Source organism: Myodes glareolus, chromosome 15 (assembly GCF_982192425.1).
Source record: "Myodes glareolus chromosome 15, mMyoGla1.1, whole genome shotgun sequence".
Lineage (NCBI taxonomy): Eukaryota > Metazoa > Chordata > Mammalia > Rodentia > Cricetidae > Myodes > Myodes glareolus.
Window position 1 is genome coordinate 2,397,561 of NC_142040.1, and position 22,893 is coordinate 2,420,453.

The following is a 22,893-nucleotide window of genomic DNA, read 5'->3' on the forward strand; positions in this document are numbered from 1 at the left end:
ATTTAGAAAGTGAGGCAACACTCCATTCACTTCGCACAGTGAATTGAAGTGTTGGAACAGACTGTTTCTCTGTCAGAGAAACGCATGTGAGTTTTTTGTGAAAGCTTGTAAGTAGCGTAAGGCACTTTCAAAGGAATGTGATTTTCTCTGACAGAACAGCATTTAGAAAGTGAAGCAACACTCCATTCACTTCGCACAGTGAATTGAAGTGTTGGAACAGACTTCTTCTCTTTCAGAGAAACACATGTGATTTTCTGTTGAATGCTTGTAAGTAGCTTAAGGCACTTTCAAAGGAAAGTGATTTTCTCTGAAAGGACAGCATTTAGAAAGTGAGGCAACACTCCATTCACTTCGCACAGTGAATTGAAGTGTTGGAACAGACTGTTTCTCTGTCAGAGAAACGCATGTGAATTTCTGTTGAATCCTTGTAAGTAGCTTAAGGCACTTTCAAAGGAAAGTGATTTTCTCTGACAGGACAGCATTTAGAAAGTGAAGCAACACTCCATTCACTTCGCACAGTGAATTGAAGTGTTGGAACAGACTGCTTCTCTTTCAGAGAAACGGATGTGAGTTTTTTATGAAAGCTTGTAAGTAGCTTAAGGCACTTTCAAAGGAAAGTGATTTTCTCTGAAAGGACAGCATTTAGAAAGTGAAGCAACACTCCATTCACTTCGCACAGTGAATTGAAGTGTTGGAACAGACTGCTTCTCTTTCAGAGAAATGCATGTGAGTTTTTTGTGAAAGCTTGTAAGTAGCTTAAGGAACTTTCAAAGGAAAGTGATTTTCTCTGAAAGGACAGCATTTAGAAAGCGAAGCAACACTCCATTCACTTCGCGCAGTGAATTGAAGTGTTGGAACAGACTGCTTCTCTTTCAGAGAAACGCATGTGAATTTCTGTTGAATGCTTGTAAGTAGCTTAAGGCACTTTCAAAGGAAAGTGATTTTCTCTGAAAGGACAGCATTTAGAAAGTGAGGCAACACTCCATTCACTTCGCACAGTGAATTGAAGTGTTGGAACAGACTGCTTCTCTTTCAGAGAAACGCACGTGAATTTCTGTTCAATGCTTGTAAGTAGCTTAAGGCACTTTCAAAGGAAAGTGATTTTCTCTGAAAGGACAGCATTTAGAAAGTGAAGCAACACTCCATTCACTTCACGCAGTGAATTGAAGTGTTGGAACAGACTGCTTTTCTTTCAGGGAAATGCATGTGAATTTCTGTTGAATGCTTGTAAGTAGCTTAAGGCACTTTCAAAGGAAAGTGATTTTCTCTGAAAGGACAGCATTTAGAAAGTGAAGCAACACTCCATTCACTTCGCACAGTGAATTGAAGTGTTGGAACAGACTGCTTCTCTTTCAGAGAAACGCATGTGAATTTCTGTTGAATGCTTGTAGGTAGTTTAAAGCACTTTCAAAGGAAAGTGGTTTTCTCTGAAATGACAGCATTTAGAAAGTGAAGCAACAATCCATTCACTTCGCACAGTGAATTGAAGTGTTGGAACAGACTGCTTCTCTTTCAGAGTAACGGATGTGAGTTTTTTGTGAATGCTTGTAAGTAGCTTAAGGCACTTTCAAAGGAAAGGGATTTTCTCTGAAAGGACAGCATTCAGAAAGTGAAGCAACACTCCATTCACTTCGCACAGTGAATTGAAGTGTTGGAACAGACTGCTTCTCTTTCAGAGAAACGCATGTGAATTTTTTGTGAAAGCTTGTAAGTAGCTTAAGGAACATTCAAAGGAAAGTGATTTTCTCTGAAAGGACAGCATTTAGAAAGTGAAGCAACACTCCATTCACTTCGCACAGTGAATTGAAGTGTTGGAACAGACTGCTTCTCTTTCAGAGAAACGCATGTGAATTTCTGTTCAATGCTTGTAAGTAGCTTAATTCACTTTCAAATGAAAGTGATTTTCTCTGAAAGGACAGCATTTAGAAAGAGAAGCAACACTCCATTCACTTCGCACAGTGAATTGAAGTGTTGGAACAGACTGCTTCTCTTTCAGAGTAACGGATGTGAGTTTTTTGTGAATGCTTGTAAGTAGCTTAAGGCACTTTCAAAGGAAAGTGATTTTCTCTGAAAGGACAGCATTTAGAAAGTGAAGCAACACTCTATTCACTTCGCACAGTGAATTGAAGTGTTGGAACAGACTGCTTCTCTTTCAGAGAAACGCATGTGAGTTTTTTGTGAAAGCTTGTAAGTAGCTTAAGGCACTTTGAAAGGAAAGTGATTTTCTCTGACAGGACAGCATTTAGAAAGTGAAGCAACACTCCATTCACTTCGCACAGTGAATTGAAGTGTTGGAACAGACTGCTTCTCTTACAGAAAAACGCATGTGAATTTCTGTTGAATGCTTGTAAGTAGCTTAAGGCACTTTCAAAGGAAAGTGATTTTCTCTGAAAGGACAGCATTTAGAAAGTGAGGCAACACTCCATTCACTTCGCACATTGAATTGAAGTGTTGGAACAGACTGTTTCTCTGTCAGAGAAACGCATGTGAATTTCTGTTGAATCCTTGTAAGTAGCTTAAGGCACTTTCAAAGGAAAGTGATTTTCTCTGACAGGACAGCATTTAGAAAGTGAAGCAACACTCCATTCACTTCGCACAGTGAATTGAAGTGTTGGAACAGACTGCTTCTCTTTCAGAGAAACGGATGTGAGTTTTTTATGAAAGCTTGTAAGTAGCTTAAGGCACTTTCAAAGGAAAGTGATTTTCTCTGAAAGGACAGCATTTAGAAAGTGAAGCAACACTCCATTCACTTCGCACAGTGAATTGAAGTGTTGGAACAGACTGCTTCTCTTTCAGAGAAACGCATGTGAGTTTTTTGTGAAAGCTTGTAAGTAGCTTAAGGAACTTTCAAAGGAAAGTGATTTTCTCTGAAAGGACAGCATTTAGAAAGCGAAGCAACACTCCATTCACTTCGCGCAGTGAATTGAAGTGTTGGAACAGACTGCTTCTCTTTCAGAGAAACGCATGTGAATTTCTGTTGAATGCTTGTAAGTAGCTTAAGGCACTTTCAAAGGAAAGTGATTTTCTCTGAAAGGACAGCATTTAGAAAGTGAGGCAACACTCCATTCACTTCGCACAGTGAATTGAAGTGTTGGAACAGACTGCTTCTCTTTCAGAGAAACGCACGTGAATTTCTGTTCAATGCTTGTAAGTAGCTTAAGGCACTTTCAAAGGAAAGTGATTTTCTCTGAAAGGACAGCATTTAGAAAGTGAAGCAACACTCCATTCACTTCACGCAGTGAATTGAAGTGTTGGAACAGACTGCTTTTCTTTCAGGGAAACGCATGTGAATTTCTGTTGAATGCTTGTAAGTAGCTTAAGGCACTTTCAAAGGAAAGTGATTTTCTCTGAAAGGACAGCATTTAGAAAGTGAAGCAACACTCCATTCACTTCGCACAGTGAATTGAAGTGTTGGAACAGACTGCTTCTCTTTCAGAGAAACGCATGTGAATTTCTGTTGAATGCTTGTAGGTAGTTTAAAGCACTTTCAAAGGAAAGTGGTTTTCTCTGAAATGACAGCATTTAGAAAGTGAAGCAACAATCCATTCACTTCGCACAGTGAATTGAAGTGTTGGAACAGACTGCTTCTCTTTCAGAGAAACGGATGTGAGTTTTTTTGTGAAAGCTTGTAAGTAGCTTAAGGCACTTTCAAAGGAAAGTGATTTTCTTTGAAATGACAGCATTTAGAAAGTGAAGCAACACTCCATTCACTTCGCACAGTGAATTGAAGTGTTGGAACAGACTGCTTCCCCTTCGGAGTAACGGATGTGAGTTTTTTGTGAATGCTTGTAAGTAGCTTAAGGCACTTTCAAAGGAAAGTGATTTTCTCTGAAAGGACAGCATTTAGAAAGTGAAGCAACACTCCATTCACTTCGCACAGTGAATTGAAGTGTTGGATCAGACTGCTTCTCTTCCAGAGAAACGCATGTGAGTTTTTTGTGAAAGCTTGTAAGTAGCTTAAGGAACTTTCAAAGGAAAGTGATTTTCTCTGAAAGGACAGCATTTAGAAAGTGAAGCAACACTCCATTCACTTCGCACAGTGAATTGAAGTGTTGGAACAGACTGCTTCTCTTTCAGAGAAACGCATGTGAATTTCTGTTCAATGCTTGTAAGTAGCTTAAGGCACTTTCAAAGGAAAGTGATTTTCTCTGACAGGACAGCATTTAGAACGTGACGCAACATTCCATTCACTTCGCACAGTAAATTGAAGTGTTGGAACATACTGCTCTCTTACAGAGAAACGCATGTGAATTTCTGTTGAATGCTTGTAAGTAGCTTAAGGCACTTTCAAAGGAAAGTGATTTTCTCTGAAAGGACAGCATTTAGAAAGTGAAGCAACACTCCATTCACTTCGCACAGTGAATTGAAGTGTTGGAACAGACTGCTTCTCTTTCAGAGAAACGCATGTGAGTTTTTTTAAAAGCTTGTAAGTAGCTTAAGGCACTTTCAAAGGAAAGTGATTTTCTCTGACAGGACAGCATTTAGAAAGTGAAGCAACACTCCATTCACTTCGCACAGTGAACTGAAGTGTTGGAACAGACTGCTTCTCTTTCAGAGAAACGCATGTGAATTTCTGTTGAATGCTTGTAAGTAGCTTAAGGCACTTTCAAAGGAAAGTGATTTTCTCTGAAAGGACAGCATTTAGAAAGTGAAGCAACACTCCATTCACTTCGCACAGTAAATTGAAGTGTTTCAACAGACTGCTTCTCCTTCAGAGAAACGCATGTGAATTTCTGTTGAATGCTTGTAAGTAGCTTAAGGCACTTTCAAAGGAAAGTGATTTTCTCTGAAAGGACAGCATTTAGAAAGTGAAGCAACACTCCATTCACTTCGCACAGTGAATTGAAGTGTTGGAACAGACTGCTTCTCTTTCAGAGAAACGCATGTGAATTTCTGTTCAATGCTTGTAAGTAGCTTAGGGCACTTTCAAAGGAAAGTGATTTTCTCTGAAAGGACAGCATTTAGAAAGTGAAGCAACACTCCATTCACTTCGCACAGTGAATTGAAGTGTTGGAACAGACTGCTTCTCTTTCAGAGAAACGGATGTGAGTTTTTTGTGAAAGCTTGTAAGTAGCTTAAGGCACTTTCAAAGGAAAGTGATTTTCTCTGACAGGACAGCATTTAGAAAGTGAAGCAACACTCCATTCACTTCGCACAGTGAATTGAAGTGTTGGAACAGACTGCTTCTCTTTCAGAGAAACGGATGTGAGTTTTTTGTGAAAGCTTGTAAGTAGCTTAAGGCACTTTCAAAGGAAAGTGATTTTCTCTGACAGGACAGCATTTAGAAAGTGAAGCAACACTCCACTTCGCACAGTGAATTGAAGTGTTGGAACAGACTGCTTCTCTTTCAGAGAAACGGATGTGAGTTTTTTGTGAAAGCTTGTAAGTAGCTTAAGGAACTTTCAAAGGAAAGTGATTTTCTCTGAAAGGACAGCATTTAGAAAGTGAAGCAACACTCCATTCACTTCGCACAGTGAATTGAAGTGTTGGAACAGACTGCTTCTCTTTCAGAGAAACGCATGTGAATTTCTGTTGAATGCTTGTAAGTAGCTTAAGGCACTTTCAAAGGAAAGTGATTTTCTCTGACAGGACAGCATTTAGAACGTGACGCAACATTCCATTCACTTCGCACAGTGAATTGAATTGTTGGAACATACTGCTTCTCTTACAGAGAAACGCATGTGAATTTCTGTTGAATGCTTGTAAGTAGCTTAAGGCACTTTCAAAGGAAAGTGATTTTCTCTGAAAGGACAGCATTTAGAAAGTGAAGCAACACTCCATTCACTTCGCACAGTGAATTGAAGTGTTGGAACAGACTGCTTCTCTTTCAGAGAAACGCATGTGAGTTTTTTGTGAAAGCTTGTAAGTAGCTTAAGGCACTTTCAAAGGAAAGTGATTTTCTCTGACAGGACAGCATTTAGAGAGTGAAGCAACACTCCATTCACTTCGCACAGTCAATTGAAGTGTTGGAACAGACTGCTTCTCTTTCAGAGAAACGCATGTGAGTATTTTGTGAAAGCTTGTAAGCAGCTTAAGGCACTTTCAAAGGAAAGTGATTTTCTCTGACAGGACAGCATTTAGAAAGTGAAGCAACACTCCATTCACTTTGCACAGTGAATTGAAGTGTTGGAACAGATTGCTTCTCTTTCAGAGAAACGGATGTGAGTTTTTTGTGAAAGGTTGTACGTAGCTTAAGGCACTTTCAAAGGAAAGTGATTTTCTCTGACAGGACAGCATTTAGAAAGTGAAGCAACACTCCATTCACTTCGCACAGTGAACTGAAGTGTTGGAACAGACTGCTTCTCTTTCAGAGAAACGCATGTGAATTTCTGTTGAATGCTTGTAAGTAGCTTAGGGCACTTTCAAAGGAAAGTGATTTTCTCTGAAAGGACAGCATTTAGAAAGTGAAGCAACACTCCATTCACTTCGCACAGTGAATTGAAGTGTTGGAACAGACTGCTTCTCTTTCAGAGAAACGGATGTGAGTTTTTTGTGAAAGCTTGTAAGTAGCTTAAGGCACTTTCAAAGGAAAGTGATTTTCTCTGACAGGACAGCATTTAGAAAGTGAAGCAACACTCCATTCACTTCGCACAGTGAATTGTAGTGTTGGAACAGACTGCTTCTCTTTCAGAGAAACGGATGTGAGTTTTTTGTGAAAGCTTGTAAGTAGCTTAAGGCACTTTCAAAGGAAAGTGATTTTTTCTGACAGGACAGTATTTAGAAAGTGAAGCAACACTCCATTCACTTCGCACAGTGAATTGAAGTGTTGGAACAGACTGCTTCTCTTTCAGAGAAACGGATGTGAGTTTTTTTTGAAAGCTTTTAAGTAGCTTAAGGCACTTTCAAAGGAAAGTGATTTTCTCTGACAGGACAGCATTTAGAAAGTGAAGCAACACTCCATTCACTTCGCACAGTGAATTGAAGTGTTGGAACAGACTGCTTCTCTTTCAGAGAAACGCATGTGAATTTCTGTTGAATGCTTGTTAGTAGCTTAAGGCACTTTCAAAGGAAAGTGATTTTCTCTGACAGGACAGCATTTAGAAAGTGAAGCAACACTCCATTCACTTCGCACAGTGAATTGAAGTGTTGGAACAGACTGCTTCTCTTTCAGGGAAACGCATGTGAGTTTTTTGTGAAAGCTTGTAAGTAGGTTAAGGCAGTTTCAAAGGAAAGTGATTTTCTCTGACATGACAGCATTTAGAAATTGAAGCAATACTCCATTCACTTCGAACAGTGAATTGAAGTTTTGGAACAGACTGCTTCTCTTTTAGAGAAACGCATGTGAATTTCTGTTGAATGCTTGTAAGTAGCTTAAGGCACTTTCAAAGGAAAGTGATTTTCTCTGAAATGACAGCATTTAGAAAGTGAAGCAACACTCCATTCACTTCGCACAGTGAATTGAAATGTTGGAACACACTGCTTCTCTTTCAGAGTAACGGATGTGAGTTTTTTGTGAATGCTTGTAAGTAGCTTAAGGCACTTTCAAAGGAAAGTGATTTTCTCTGAAAGGACAGCATTTAGAAAGTGAAGCAACACTCCATTCACTTCGCACAGTGAATTGAAGTGTTGGAACAGACTGCTTCTCTTTCAGAGAAACGCATGTGAGTTTTTTGTGAAAGCTTGTAAGTAGCTTAAGGAACTTTCAAAGGAAAGTGATTTTCTCTGAAAGGACAGCATTTAGAAAGTGAAGCAACACTCCATTCACTTCGCACAGTGAATTGAAGTGTTGGAACAGACTGCTTCTCTTTCAGAGAAACACATGTGAATTTCTGTTCAATGCTTGTAAGTAGCTTAAGGCACTTTCAAAGGAAAGTGATTTTCTCTGAAAGGACAGCATTTAGAAAGAGAAGCAACACTCCATTCACTTCGCACAGTGAATTGAAGTGTTGGAACAGACTGCTTCTTTTTCAGGGAAACGCATGTGAATTTCTGTTGAATGCTTGTAAGTAGCTTAAGGCACTTTCAAAGGAAAGTGATTTTCTCTGAAAGGACAGCATTTAGAAAGTGAAGCAACACTCCATTCACTTCGCACAGTGAATTGAAGTGTTGGAACAGACTGCTTCTCTTTCAGAGAAACGCATGTGAATTTCTGTTGAATGCTTGTAAGTAGTTTAAAGCACTTTCAAAGGAAAGTGGTTTTCTCTGAAAGGACAGCATTTAGAAAGTGAAGCAACACTCCATTCACTTCGCACAGTGAATTGAAGTGTTGGAACAGACTGCTTCTCTTACAGAAAAACGCATGTGAATTTCTGTTGAATGCTTGTAAGTAGCTTAAGGCACTTTCAAAGGAAAGTGATTTTCTCTGAAAGGACAGCATTTAGAAAGTGAAGCAACACTCTATTCACTTCGCACAGTGAATTGAAGTGTTGGAACAGACTGCTTCTCTTTCAGAGAAACGCATGTGAGTTTTTTGTGAAAGCTTGTAAGTAGCTTAAGGAACTTTGAAAGGAAAGTGATTTTCTCTGACAGGACAGCATTTAGAAAGTGAAGCAACACTCCATTCACTTCGCACAGTGAATTGAAGTGTTGGAACAGACTGCTTCTCTTACAGAAAAACGCATGTGAATTTCTGTTGAATGCTTGTAAGTAGCTTAAGGCACTTTCAAAGGAAAGTGATTTTCTCTGACACGACAGCATTTAGAAAGTGACGCAACATTCCATTCACTTCGCACAGTGAATTGAAGTGTTGGTACAGACTGCTTCTCTTACAGAAAAACGCATGTGAATTTCTGTTGCATGCTTGTAAGTAGCTTAAGGCACTTTCAAAGGAAAGTGATTTTCTCTGAAAGGACAGCATTTAGAAAGTGAAGCAACACTCCATTCACTTCGCACAGTGAATTGAAGTGTTGGAACAGACTGCTTCTCTTTCAGAGAAACGCATGTAAGTTTTTTGTGAAAGCTTGTAAGTAGGTTAAGGCACTTTCAAAGGAAAGTGATTTTCTCTGACAGGACAGCATTTAGAAAGTGAAGCAACACTCCATTCACTTCGCACAGTGAAGTGAAGTGTTGGAACAGACTGCTTCTCTTACAGAGAAACGCATGTGAATTTCTGTTGAATGCTTGTAAGTAGCTTAAGGCACTTTCAAAGGAAAGTGATTTTCTCTGACAGGACAGCATTTAGAAAGTGAAGCAACACTCCATTCACTTCGCACAGTGAATTGAAGTGTTGGAACAGACTGCTTCTCTTTCAGAGAAACGCATGTGAATTTCTGTTCAATGCTTGTAAGTAGCTTAAGGCACTTTCAAAGGAAAGTGATTTTCTCTGACAGGACAGCATTTAGAACGTGACGCAACATTCCATTCACTTCGCACAGTAAATTGAAGTGTTGGAACATACTGCTTCTCTTACAGAGAAACGCATGTGAATTTCTGTTGAATGCTTGTAAGTAGCTTAAGGCACTTTCAAAGGAAAGTGATTTTCTCTGAAAGGACAGCATTTAGAAAGTGAAGCAACACTCCATTCACTTCGCACAGTGAATTGAAGTGTTGGAACAGACTGCTTCTCTTCCAGAGAAACGCATGTGAGTTTTTTGTGAAAGCTTGTAAGTAGCTTAAGGCACTTTCAAAGGAAAGTGATTTTCTCTGAAAGGACAGCATTTAGAAAGTGAAGCAACACTCCATTCACTTCGCACAGTGAATTGAAGTGTTGGAACAGACTGCTTCTCTTTCAGAGAAACGCATGTGAGTTTTTTGTGAAAGCTTGTAAGTAGCTTAAGGAACTTTCAAAGGAAAGTGATTTTCTCTGAAAGGACAGCATTTAGAAAGTGAAGCAACACTCCATTCACTTCGCACAGTGAATTGAAGTGTTGGAACAGACTGCTTCTCTTTCAGAGAAACACATGTGAATTTCTGTTCAATGCTTGTAAGTAGATTAGGCACTTTCAAAGGAAAGTGATTTTCTCTGAAAGGACAGCATTTAGAAAGTGAAGCAACACTCCATTCACTTCGCACAGTGAATTGAAGTGTTGGAACAGACTGCTTCTCTTACAGAAAAACGCATGTGAATTTCTGTTGAATGCTTGTAAGTAGCTTAAGGCACTTTCAAAGGAAAGTGATTTTCTCTGACAGGACAGCATTTAGAAAGGGACGCAACATTCCATTCACTTAGCACAGTGAATTGAAGTGTTGGAACAGACTGCTTCTCTTACAGAAAAACGCATGTGAATTTCTGTTGAATGCTTGTAAGTAGCTTAAGGCACTTTCAAAGGAAAGTGATTTTCTCTGAAAGGACAGCATTTAGAAAGAGAAGCAACACTCCATTCACTTCGCACAGTGAATTGAAGTGTTGGAACAGACTGCTTCTTTTTCAGGGAAACGCATGTGAATTTCTGTTGAATGCTTGTAAGTAGCTTAAGGCACTTTCAAAGGAAAGTGATTTTCTCTGAAAGGACAGCATTTAGAAAGTGAAGCAACACTCCATTCACTTCGCACAGTGAATTGAAGTGTTGGAACAGACTGCTTCTCTTTCAGAGAAACGCATGTGAATTTCTGTTGAATGCTTGTAAGTAGTTTAAAGCACTTTCAAAGGAAAGTGGTTTTCTCTGAAAGGACAGCATTTAGAAAGTGAAGCAACACTCCATTCACTTCGCACAGTGAATTGAAGTGTTGGAACAGACTGCTTCTCTTACAGAAAAACGCATGTGAATTTCTGTTGAATGCTTGTAAGTAGCTTAAGGCACTTTCAAAGGAAAGTGATTTTCTCTGACAGGACAGCATTTAGAAAGTGACGCAACATTCCATTCACTTAGCACAGTGAATTGAAGTGTTGGAACAGACTGCTTCTCTTACAGAAAAACGCATGTGAATTTCTGTTGAATGCTTGTAAGTAGCTTAAGGCACTTTCAAAGGAAAGTGATTTTCTCTGACAGGACAGCATTTAGAAAGTGAAGCAACACTCCATTCACTTCGCACAGTGAATTGAAGTGTTGGAACAGACTGCTTCTCTTTCAGAGAAACGCATGTGAATTTCTGTTGAATGCTTGTAAGTAGCTTAAGGCACTTTCAAAGGAAAGTGATTTTCTCTGAAAGGACAGCATTTAGAAAGAGAAGCAACACTCCATTCACTTCGCACAGTGAATTGAAGTGTTGGAACAGACTGCTTCTCTTTCAGAGTAACGGATGTGAGTTTTTTGTGAATGCTTGTAAGTAGCTTAAGGCACTTTCAAAGGAAAGTGATTTTCTCTGAAAGGACAGCATTTAGAAAGTGAAGCAACACTCTATTCACTTCGCACAGTGAATTGAAGTGTTGGAACAGACTGCTTCTCTTTCAGAGAAACGCATGTGAGTTTTTTGTGAAAGCTTGTAAGTAGCTTAAGGAACTTTGAAAGGAAAGTGATTTTCTCTGACAGGACAGCATTTAGAAAGTGAAGCAACACTCCATTCACTTCGCACAGTGAATTGAAGTGTTGGAACAGACTGCTTCTCTTACAGAAAAACGCATGTGAATTTCTGTTGAATGCTTGTAAGTAGCTTAAGGCACTTTCAAAGGAAAGTGATTTTCTCTGACACGACAGCATTTAGAAAGTGACGCAACATTCCATTCACTTCGCACAGTGAATTGAAGTGTTGGTACAAACTGCTTCTCTTACAGAAAAACGCATGTGAATTTCTGTTGCATGCTTGTAAGTAGCTTAAGGCACTTTCAAAGGAAAGTGATTTTCTCTGAAAGGACAGCATTTAGAAAGTGAAGCAACACTCCATTCACTTCGCACAGTGAATTGAAGTGTTGGAACAGACTGCTTCTCTTTCAGAGAAACGCATGTAAGTTTTTTGTGAAAGCTTGTAAGTAGGTTAAGGCACTTTCAAAGGAAAGTGATTTTCTCTGACAGGACAGCATTTAGAAAGTGAAGCAACACTCCATTCACTTCGCACAGTGAAGTGAAGTGTTGGAACAGACTGCTTCTCTTACAGAGAAACGCATGTGAATTTCTGTTGAATGCTTGTAAGTAGCTTAAGGCACTTTCAAAGGAAAGTGATTTTCTCTGACAGGACAGCATTTAGAAAGTGAAGCAACACTCCATTCACTTCGCACAGTGAATTGAAGTGTTGGAACAGACTGCTTCTCTTTCAGAGAAACGCATGTGAATTTCTGTTCAATGCTTGTAAGTAGCTTAAGGCACTTTCAAAGGAAAGTGATTTTCTCTGACAGGACAGCATTTAGAACGTGACGCAACATTCCATTCACTTCGCACAGTAAATTGAAGTGTTGGAACATACTGCTTCTCTTACAGAGAAACGCATGTGAATTTCTGTTGAATGCTTGTAAGTAGCTTAAGGCACTTTCAAAGGAAAGTGATTTTCTCTGAAAGGACAGCACTTAGAAAGTGAAGCAACACTCCATTCACTTCGCACAGTGAATTGAAGTGTTGGAACAGACTGCTTCTCTTCCAGAGAAACGCATGTGAGTTTTTTGTGAAAGCTTGTAAGTAGCTTAAGGCACTTTCAAAGGAAAGTGATTTTCTCTGAAAGGACAGCATTTAGAAAGTGAAGCAACACTCCATTCACTTCGCACAGTGAATTGAAGTGTTGGAACAGACTGCTTCTCTTTCAGAGAAACGCATGTGAGTTTTTTGTGAAAGCTTGTAAGTAGCTTAAGGAACTTTCAAAGGAAAGTGATTTTCTCTGAAAGGACAGCATTTAGAAAGTGAAGCAACACTCCATTCACTTCGCACAGTGAATTGAAGTGTTGGAACAGACTGCTTCTCTTTCAGAGAAACACATGTGAATTTCTGTTCAATGCTTGTAAGTAGCTTAAGGCACTTTCAAAGGAAAGTGATTTTCTCTGAAAGGACAGCATTTAGAAAGAGAAGCAACACTCCATTCACTTCGCACAGTGAATTGAAGTGTTGGAACAGACTGCTTCTCTTTCAGAGAAACGCATGTGAGTTTTTTGTGAAAGCTTGTAGGTAGCTTAAGGCACTTTCAAAGGAAAGTGATTTTCTCTGACAGGACAGCATTTAGAAAGTGAAGCAACACTCCATTCACTTCGCACAGTGAATTGAAGTGTTGGAACAGACTGCTTCTCTTACAGAAAAACGCATGTGAATTTCTGTTGAATGCTTGTAAGTAGCTTAAGGCACTTTCAAAGGAAAGTGATTTTCTCTGAAAGGACAGCATTTAGAAAGTGAAGTAACACTCCATTCACTTCGCACAGTGAATTGAAGTGTTGGAACAGACTGCTTCTCTTTCAGAGAAACTCATGTGAATTTCTGTTGAATGCTTGTAAGTAGTTTAAAGCACTTTCAAAGGAAAGTGGTTTTCTCTGAAAGAACAGCATTTAGAAAGTGAAGCAACACTCCATTCACTTCGCACAGTGAATTGAAGTGTTGGAACAGACTGCTTCTCTTTCAGAGAAACGTATGTGAGTTTTTTGTGAAAGCTTGTAAGTAGCTTAAGGCACTTTCAAAGGAAAGTGATTTTCTCTGACAGGACAGCATTTAGAAAGTGACGCAACATTCCATTCACTTCGCACAGTGAATTGAAGTGTTGGAACACACTGCTTCACTTATAGAGAAACGCATGTGAATTTCTGTTGAATGCTTGTAAGTAGCTTAAGGCACTTTCAAAGGAAAGTGATTTTCTCTGACAGGACAGCATTTAGAAAGTGAAGCAACACTCCATTCACTTCGCACAGTGAATTGAAGTGTTGGAAAAGACTGCTTCTCTTTCAGAGAAACGCATGTGAGTTTTTTGTGAAAGCTTGTAAGTAGCTTAAGGCACTTTCAAAGGAAAGTGATTTTCTCTGACAGGACAGCATTTAGAAATTGAAGCAATACTCCATTCACTTCGAACAGTGAATTGAAGTTTTGGAACAGACTGCTTCTCTTTCAGAGAAACGCATGTGAATTTCTGTTGAATGCTTGTAAGTAGCTTAAGGCACTTTCAAAGGAAAGTGATTTTCTCTGAAAGGACAGCATTTAGAAAGTGAAGCAACACTCCATTCACTTCGCACAGTGAATTGAAGTGTTGGAACAGACTGCTTCTCTTTCAGAGTAACGGATGTGAGTTTTTTGTGAATGCTTGTAAGTAGCTTAAGGCACTTTCAAAGGAAAGTGATTTTCTCTGAAAGGACAGCATTTAGAAAGTGAAGCAACACTCCATTCACTTTGCACAGTGAATTGAAGTGTTGGAACAGACTGCTTCTCTTTCAGAGAAACGCATGTGAGTTTTTTGTGAAAGCTTGTAAGAAGCTTAAGGCACTTTCAAAGGAAAGTGATTTTCTCTGAAAGGACAGCATTTAGAAAGTGAAGCAAGACTCCATTCACTTCGCACAGTGAATTGAAGTGTTGGAACAGACTGCTTCTCTTTCAGAGAAACGCATGTGAATTTGTGTTCAATGCTTGTAAGTAGCTTAGGGCACTTTCAAAGGAAAGTGATTTTCTCTGAAAGGACAGCATTTAGAAAGTGAAGCAACACTCCATTCACTTCGCACAGTGAATTGAAGTGTTGGAACAGACTGCTTCTCTTTCAGAGAAACGCATGTGAGTTTTTTGTGAAAGCTTGTGAGTAGTTTAAGGCACTTTCAAAGGAAAGTGATTTTCTCTGACAGGACAGTATTTAGAAAGTGAAGCAACACTCCATTCACTTCGCACAGTGAATTGAAGTGTTGGAACACACTGCTTCTCTTACAGAGAAACGCATGTGAATTTCTGTTGAATGCTTGTAAGTAGCTTAAGGCACTTTCAAAGGAAAGTGATTTTCTCTGAAAGGACAGCATTTAGAAAGTGAAGCAACACTCCATTCACTTCGCACAGTGAATTGAAGTGTTGGAACAGACTGTTTCTCTGTCAGAGAAACGCATGTGAATTTCTGTTGAATCCTTGTAAGTAGCTTAAGGCACTTTCAAAGGAAAGTGATTTTCTCTGAAAGGACAGCATTTAGAAAGTGAAGCAACACTCCATTCACTTCGCACAGTGAATTGAAGTTTTGGAACAGACTGCTTCTCTTTCAGAGAAACGGATGTGAGTTTTTTGTGAAAGCTTGTAAGTAGCTTAAGGCACTTTCAAAGGAAAGTGATTTTCTCTGAAAGGACAGCATTTAGAAAGTGAAGCAACACTCCATTCACTTCGCACAGTGAATTGAAGAGTTGGAACAGACTGCTTCTCTTTCAGAGAAACGCATGTGAGTTTTTTGTGAAAGCTTGTAAGTAGCTTAAGGCACTTTCAAAGGAAACTGATTTTCTCTGAAAGGACAGCATTTAGAAAGTGAAGCAACACTCCATTCACTTCGCACAGTGAATTGAAGTGTTGGAACAGAATGCTTCTCTTTCAGGGAAACGCTTGTGAATTTCTGTTGAATGCTTGTAAGTAGCTTAAGCCACTTTCAAAGGAAAGTGATTTTCTCTGAAAGGACAGCATTTAGAAAGTGAAGCAACACTCCATTCACTTCGCACAGTGAATTGAAGTGTTGGAACAGAATGCTTCTCTTTCAGAGAAACGCATGTGAATTTCTGTTGAATGCTTGTAAGTAGCTTAAGGCACTTTCAAAGGAAAGTGATTTTCTCTGAAAGGACAGCATTTAGAAAGTGAAGCAACCCTCCATTCACTTCGCACAGTGAATTGAAGTGTTGGAACAGACTGCTTCTCTTTCAGAGAAACAGATGTGAGTTTTTTGTGAGTGCTTGTAAGTAGCTTAAGGCACTTTCAAAGGAAAGTGATTTTCTCTGAAAGGACAGCATTTAGAAAGTGAAGCAACACTCCATTCACTTCGCACAGTGAATTGAAGTGTTGGAACAGACTGCTTCTCTTTCAGAGAAACGCATGTGAATTTCTGTTCAATGCTTGTAAGTAGCTTAAGGCTCTTTCAAAGGAAAGTGATTTTCTCTGAAAGGACAGCATTTAGAAAGTGAAGCAACACTCCATTCACTTCGCACAGTGAATTGAAGTGTTGGAACAGAATGCTTCTCTTTCAGAGAAACGCATGTGAATTTCTGTTGAATGCTTGTAAGTAGCTTAAGGCACTTTGAAAGGAAAGTGATTTTCTCTGACAGGACAGCATTTAGAAAGTGAAGCAACACTCCATTCACTTCGCACAGTGAATTGAAGTGTTGGAACAGACTGTTTCTCTGGCAGAGAAACGCATGTGAATTTCTGTTGAATCCTTGTAAGTAGCTTAAGGCACTTTCAAAGGAAAGTGATTTTCTCTGAAAGGACAGCATTTAGAAAGTGAAGCAACACTCCATTCACTTCGCACAGTGAATTGAAGTGTTGGAACAGACTGCTTCTCTTTCAGAGAAACGGATGTGAGTTTTTTGTGAAAGCTTGTAAGTAGCTTAAGGCACTTTCAAAGGAAAGTGATTTTCTCTGAAAGGACAGCATTTAGAAAGTGAAGCAACACTCCATTCACTTCGCACAGTGAATTGAAGTGTTGGAACAGACTGCTTCTCTTTCAGAGAAACGCATGTGAGTTTTTTGTGAAAGCTTGTAAGTAGCTTAAGGCTCTTTCAAAGGAAACTGATTTTCTCTGAAAGGACAGCATTTAGAAAGTGAAGCAACACTCCATTCACTTCGCACAGTGAATTGAAGTGTTGGAACAGACTGCTTCTCTTTCAGGGAAACGCAAGTGAATTTCTGTTGAATGCTTGTAAGTAGCTTAAGGCACTTTCAAAGGAAAGTGATTTTCTCTGAAAGGACAGCATTTAGAAAGTGAAGCAACACTCCATTCACTTCGCACAGTGAATTGAAGTGTTGGAACAGACTGCTTCTCTTTCAGAGAAACGCATGTGAGTTTTTTGTGAAAGCTTGTAGGTAGCTTAAGGCACTTTCAAAGGAAAGTGATTTTCTCTGACAGGACAGCATTTAGAAAGTGAAGCAACACTCCATTCACTTCGCACAGTGAATTGAAGTGTTGGAACAGACTGCTTCTCTTACAGAAAAACGCATGTGAATTTCTGTTGAATGCTTGTAAGTAGCTTAAGGCACTTTCAAAGGAAAGTGATTTTCTCTGAAAGGACAGCATTTAGAAAGTGAAGTAACACTCCATTCACTTCGCACAGTGAATTGAAGTGTTGGAACAGACTGCTTCTCTTTCAGAGAAACGCATGTGAATTTCTGTTGAATGCTTGTAAGTAGCTTAAGGCACTTTCAAAGGAAAGTGATTTTCTCTGACAGGACAGCATTTAGAAAGTGAAGCAACACTCCATTCACTTCGCACAGTGAATTGAAGTGTTGGAAAAGACTGCTTCTCTTTCAGAGAAACGCATGTGAGTTTTTTGTGAAAGCTTGTAAGTAGCTTAAGGCACTTTCAAAGGAAAGTGATTTTCTCTGACAGGACAGCATTTAGAAATTGAAGCAATACTCCATTCACTTCGAACAGTGAATTGAAGTTTTGGAACAGACTGCTTCTCTTTCAGAGAAACGCATGTGAATTTCTGTTGAATGCTTGTAAGTAGCTTAAGGCACTTTCAAAGGAAAGTGATTTTCTCTGAAAGGACAGCATTTAGAAAGTGAAGCAACACTCCATTCACTTCGCATAGTGAATTGAAGTGTTGGAACAGACTGCTTCTCTTTCAGAGTAACGGATGTGAGTTTTTTGTGAATGCTTGTAAGTAGCTTAAGGCACTTTCAAAGGAAAGTGATTTTCTCTGAAAGGACAGCATTTAGAAAGTGAAGCAACACTCCATTCACTTTGCACAGTGAATTGAATTGTTGGAACAGACTGCTTCTCTTTCAGAGAAACGCATGTGAGTTTTTTGTGAAAGCTTGTAAGAAGCTTAAGGCACTTTCAAAGGAAAGTGATTTTCTCTGAAAGGACAGCATTTAGAAAGTGAAGCAACACTCCATTCACTTCGCACAGTGAATTGAAGTGTTGGAACAGACTGCTTCTCTTTCAGAGAAACGCATGTGAATTTGTGTTCAATGCTTGTAAGTAGCTTAGGGCACTTTCAAAGGAAAGTGATTTTCTCTGAAAGGACAGCATTTAGAAAGTGAAGCAACACTCCATTCACTTCGCACAGTGAATTGAAGTGTTGGAACAGACTGCTTCTCTTTCAGAGAAACGCATGTGAGTTTTTTGTGAAAGCTTGTAGGTAGCTTAAGGCACTTTCAAAGGAAAGTGATTTTCTCTGACAGGACAGCATTTAGAAAGTGAAGCAACACTCCATTCACTTCGCACAGTGAATTGAAGTGTTGGAACAGACTGCTTCTCTTACAGAAAAACGCATGTGAATTTCTGTTGAATGCTTGTAAGTAGCTTAAGGCACTTTCAAAGGAAAGTGATTTTCTCTGAAAGGACAGCATTTAGAAAGTGAAGTAACACTCCATTCACTTCGCACAGTGAATTGAAGTGTTGGAACAGACTGCTTCTCTTTCAGAGAAACGCATGTGAATTTCTGTTGAATGCTTGTAAGTAGCTTAAGGCACTTTCAAAGGAAAGTGATTTTCTCTGACAGGACAGCATTTAGAAAGTGAAGCAACACTCCATTCACTTCGCACAGTGAATTGAAGTGTTGGAAAAGACTGCTTCTCTTTCAGAGAAACGCATGTGAGTTTTTTGTGAAAGCTTGTAAGTAGCTTAAGGCACTTTCAAAGGAAAGTGATTTTCTCTGACAGGACAGCATTTAGAAATTGAAGCAATACTCCATTCACTTCGAACAGTGAATTGAAGTTTTGGAACAGACTGCTTCTCTTTCAGAGAAACGCATGTGAATTTCTGTTGAATGCTTGTAAGTAGCTTAAGGCACTTTCAAAGGAAAGTGATTTTCTCTGAAAGGACAGCATTTAGAAAGTGAAGCAACACTCCATTCACTTCGCATAGTGAATTGAAGTGTTGGAACAGACTGCTTCTCTTTCAGAGTAACGGATGTGAGTTTTTTGTGAATGCTTGTAAGTAGCTTAAGGCACTTTCAAAGGAAAGTGATTTTCTCTGAAAGGACAGCATTTAGAAAGTGAAGCAACACTCCATTCACTTTGCACAGTGAATTGAATTGTTGGAACAGACTGCTTCTCTTTCAGAGAAACGCATGTGAGTTTTTTGTGAAAGCTTGTAAGAAGCTTAAGGCACTTTCAAAGGAAAGTGATTTTCTCTGAAAGGACAGCATTTAGAAAGTGAAGCAAAACTCCATTCACTTCGCACAGTGAATTGAAGTGTTGGAACAGACTGCTTCTCTTTCAGAGAAACGCATGTGAATTTGTGTTCAATGCTTGTAAGTAGCTTAGGGCACTTTCAAAGGAAAGTGATTTTCTCTGAAAGGACAGCATTTAGAAAGTGAAGCAACACTCCATTCACTTCGCACAGTGAATTGAAGTGTTGGAACAGACTGCTTCTCTTTCAGAGAAACGCATGTGAGTTTTTTGTGAAAGCTTGTGAGTAGTTTAAGGCACTTTCAAAGGAAAGTGATTTTCTCTGACAGGACAGTATTTAGAAAGTGAAGCAACACTCCATTCACTTCGCACAGTGAATTGAAGTGTTGGAACACACTGCATCTCTTACAGAGAAACGCATGTGAATTTCTGTTGAATGCTTGTAAGTAGCTTAAGGCACTTTCAAAGGAAAGTGATTTTCTCTGAAAGGACAGCATTTAGAAAGTGAAGCAACACTCCATTCACTTCGCACAGTGAATTGAAGTGTTGGAACAGACTGTTTCTCTGTCAGAGAAACGCATGTGAATTTCTGTTGAATCCTTGTAAGTAGCTTAAGGCACTTTCAAAGGAAAGTGATTTTCTCTGAAAGGACAGCATTTAGAAAGTGAAGCAACACTCCATTCACTTCGCACAGTGAATTGAAGTTTTGGAACAGACTGCTTCTCTTTCAGAGAAACGGATGTGAGTTTTTTGTGAAAGCTTGTAAGTAGCTTAAGGCACTTTCAAAGGAAAGTGATTTTCTCTGAAAGGACAGCATTTAGAAAGTGAAGCAACACTCCATTCACTTCGCACAGTGAATTGAAGTGTTGGAACAGACTGCTTCTCTTTCAGAGAAACGCATGTGAGTTTTTTGTGAAAGCTTGTAAGTAGCTTAAGGCACTTTCAAAGGAAACTGATTTTCTCTGAAAGGACAGCATTTAGAAAGTGAAGCAACACTCCATTCACTTCGCACAGTGAATTGAAGTGTTGGAACAGAATGCTTCTCTTTCAGGGAAACGCTTGTGAATTTCTGTTGAATGCTTGTAAGTAGCTTAAGCCACTTTCAAAGGAAAGTGATTTTCTCTGAAAGGACAGCATTTAGAAAGTGAAGCAACACTCCATTCACTTCGCACAGTGAATTGAAGTGTTGGAACAGAATGCTTCTCTTTCAGAGAAACGCATGTGAATTTCTGTTGAATGCTTGTAAGTAGCTTAAGGCACTTTCAAAGGAAAGTGATTTTCTCTGAAAGGACAGCATTTAGAAAGTGAAGCAACCCTCCATTCACTTCGCACAGTGAATTGAAGTGTTGGAACAGACTGCTTCTCTTTCAGAGAAACGGATGTGAGTTTTTTGTGAGTGCTTGTAAGTAGCTTAAGGCACTTTCAAAGGAAAGTGATTTTCTCTGAAAGGACAGCATTTAGAAAGTGAAGCAACACTCCATTCACTTCGCACAGTGAATTGAAGTGTTGGAACAGACTGCTTCTCTTTCAGAGAAACGCATGTGAATTTCTGTTCAATGCTTGTATGTAGCTTAAGGCACTTTCAAAGGAAAGTGATTTTCTCTGAAAGGAAAGCATTTAGAAAGTGAAGCAACACTCCATTCACTTCGCACAGTGAATTGAAGTGTTGGAACAGACTGCTTATCTTTCAGGGAAACGCATGTGAATTTCTGTTGAATGCTTGTAAGTAGCTTAAGGCTCTTTCAAAGGAAAGTGATTTTCTCTGAAAGGACAGCATTTAGAAAGTGAAGCAACACTCCATTCACTTCGCACAGTGAATTGAAGTGTTGGAACAGACTGCTTCTCTTTCAGAGAAACGCATGTGAATTTCTGTTGAATGCTTGCAAGTAGTTTAAAGCACTTTCAAAGGAAAGTGGTTTTCTCTGAAAGGACAGCATTTAGAAAGTGAAGCAACACTCCATTCACTTCGCACAGTGAATTGAAGTGTTGGAACAGACTGCTTCTCTCAGAGAAACGCATGTGAGTTTTTTGTGAAAGCTTGTAAGTAGCTTAAGGCACTTTCAAAGGAAAGTGATTTTCTCTGACAGGACAGCATTTAGAAAGTGAAGCAACACTCCATTCACTTCGCACAGTGAATTGAAGTGTTGGAACACACTGCTTCTCTTACAGAGAAACGCATGTGAATTTCTGTTGAATGCTTGTAAGTAGCTTAAGGCACTTTGAAAGGAAAGTGATTTTCTCTGACAGGACAGCATTTAGAAAGTGAAGCAACACTCCATTCACTTCGCACAGTGAATTGAAGTGTTGGAACAGACTGTTTCTCTGTCAGAGAAACGCATGTGAATTTCTGTTGAATCCTTGTAAGTAGCTTAAGGCACTTTAAAGGTAAGTGATTTTCTCTGAAAGGACAGCATTTAGAAAGTGAAGCAACACTCCATTCACTTCGCACAGTGAATTGAAGTGTTGGAACAGACTGCTTCTCTTTCAGAGAAACGGATGTGAGTTTTTTGTGAAAGCTTGTAAGTAGCTTAAGGCACTTTCAAAGGAAAGTGATTTTCTCTGAAAGGACAGCATTTAGAAAGTGAAGCAACACTCCATTCACTTCGCACAGTGAATTGAAGTGTTGGAACAGACTGCTTCTCTTTCAGAGAAACGCATGTGAGTTTTTTGTGAAAGCTTGTAAGTAGCTTAAGGCACTTTCAAAGGAAACTGATTTTCTCTGAAAGGACAGCATTTAGAAAGTGAAGCAACACTCCATTCACTTCGCACAGTGAATTGAAGTGTTGGAACAGTCTGCTTCTCTTTCAGGGAAACGCAAGTGAATTTCTGTTGAATGCTTGTAAGTAGCTTAAGGCACTTTCAAAGGAAAGTGATTTTCTCTGAAAGGACAGCATTTAGAAAGTGAAGCAACACTCCATTCACTTCGCACAGTGAATTGAAGTGTTGGAACAGACTGCTTCTCTTTCAGAGAAACGGATGTAAGTTTTTTGTGAAAGCTTGTAGGTAGCTTAAGGCACTTTCAAAGGAAAGTGATTTTCTCTGACAGGACAGCATTTAGAAAGTGAAGCAACACTCCATTCACTTCGCATAGTGAATTGAAGTGTTGGAACAGACTGCTTCTCTTACAGAAAAACGCATGTGAATTTCTGTTGAATGCTTGTAAGTAGCTTAAGGCACTTTCAAAGGAAAGTGATTTTCTCTGAAAGGACAGCATTTAGAAAGTGAAGCAACACTCCATTCACTTCGCACAGTGAATTGAAGTGTTGGAACAGACTGCTTCTCATTCAGAGAAACACATGTGAATTTCTGTTGAATGCTTGTAAGTAGTTTAAAGCACTTTCAAAGGAAAGTGGTTTTCTCTGAAAGAACAGCATTTAGAAAGTGAAGCAACACTCCATTCACTTCGCACAGTGAATTGAAGTGTTGGAACAGACTGCTTCTCTTTCAGAGAAACGCATGTGAGTTTTTTGTGAGAGCTTGTAAGTAGCTTAAGGCACTTTCAAAGGAAAGTGATTTTCTCTGACAGGACAGCATTATAAAGTGACGCAACATTCCATTCACTTCGCACAGTGAATTGAAGTGTTGTAACACACTGCTTCACTTACAGAGAAACGCATGTGAATTTCTGTTGAATGCTTGTAAGTAGCTTAAGGCACTTTCAAAGGAAAGTGATTTTCTCTGACAGGACAGCATTTAGAAAGTGAAGCAACACTCCATTCACTTCGCACAGTGAATTGAAGTGTTGGAACAGACTGCTTCTCTTTCAGAGAAACGGATGTGAGTTTTTTGTGAAAGCTTGTAAGTAGCTTAAGGCACTTTCAAAGGAAAGTGATTTTCTCTGACAGGACAGCATTTAGAAAGTGAAGCAACACTC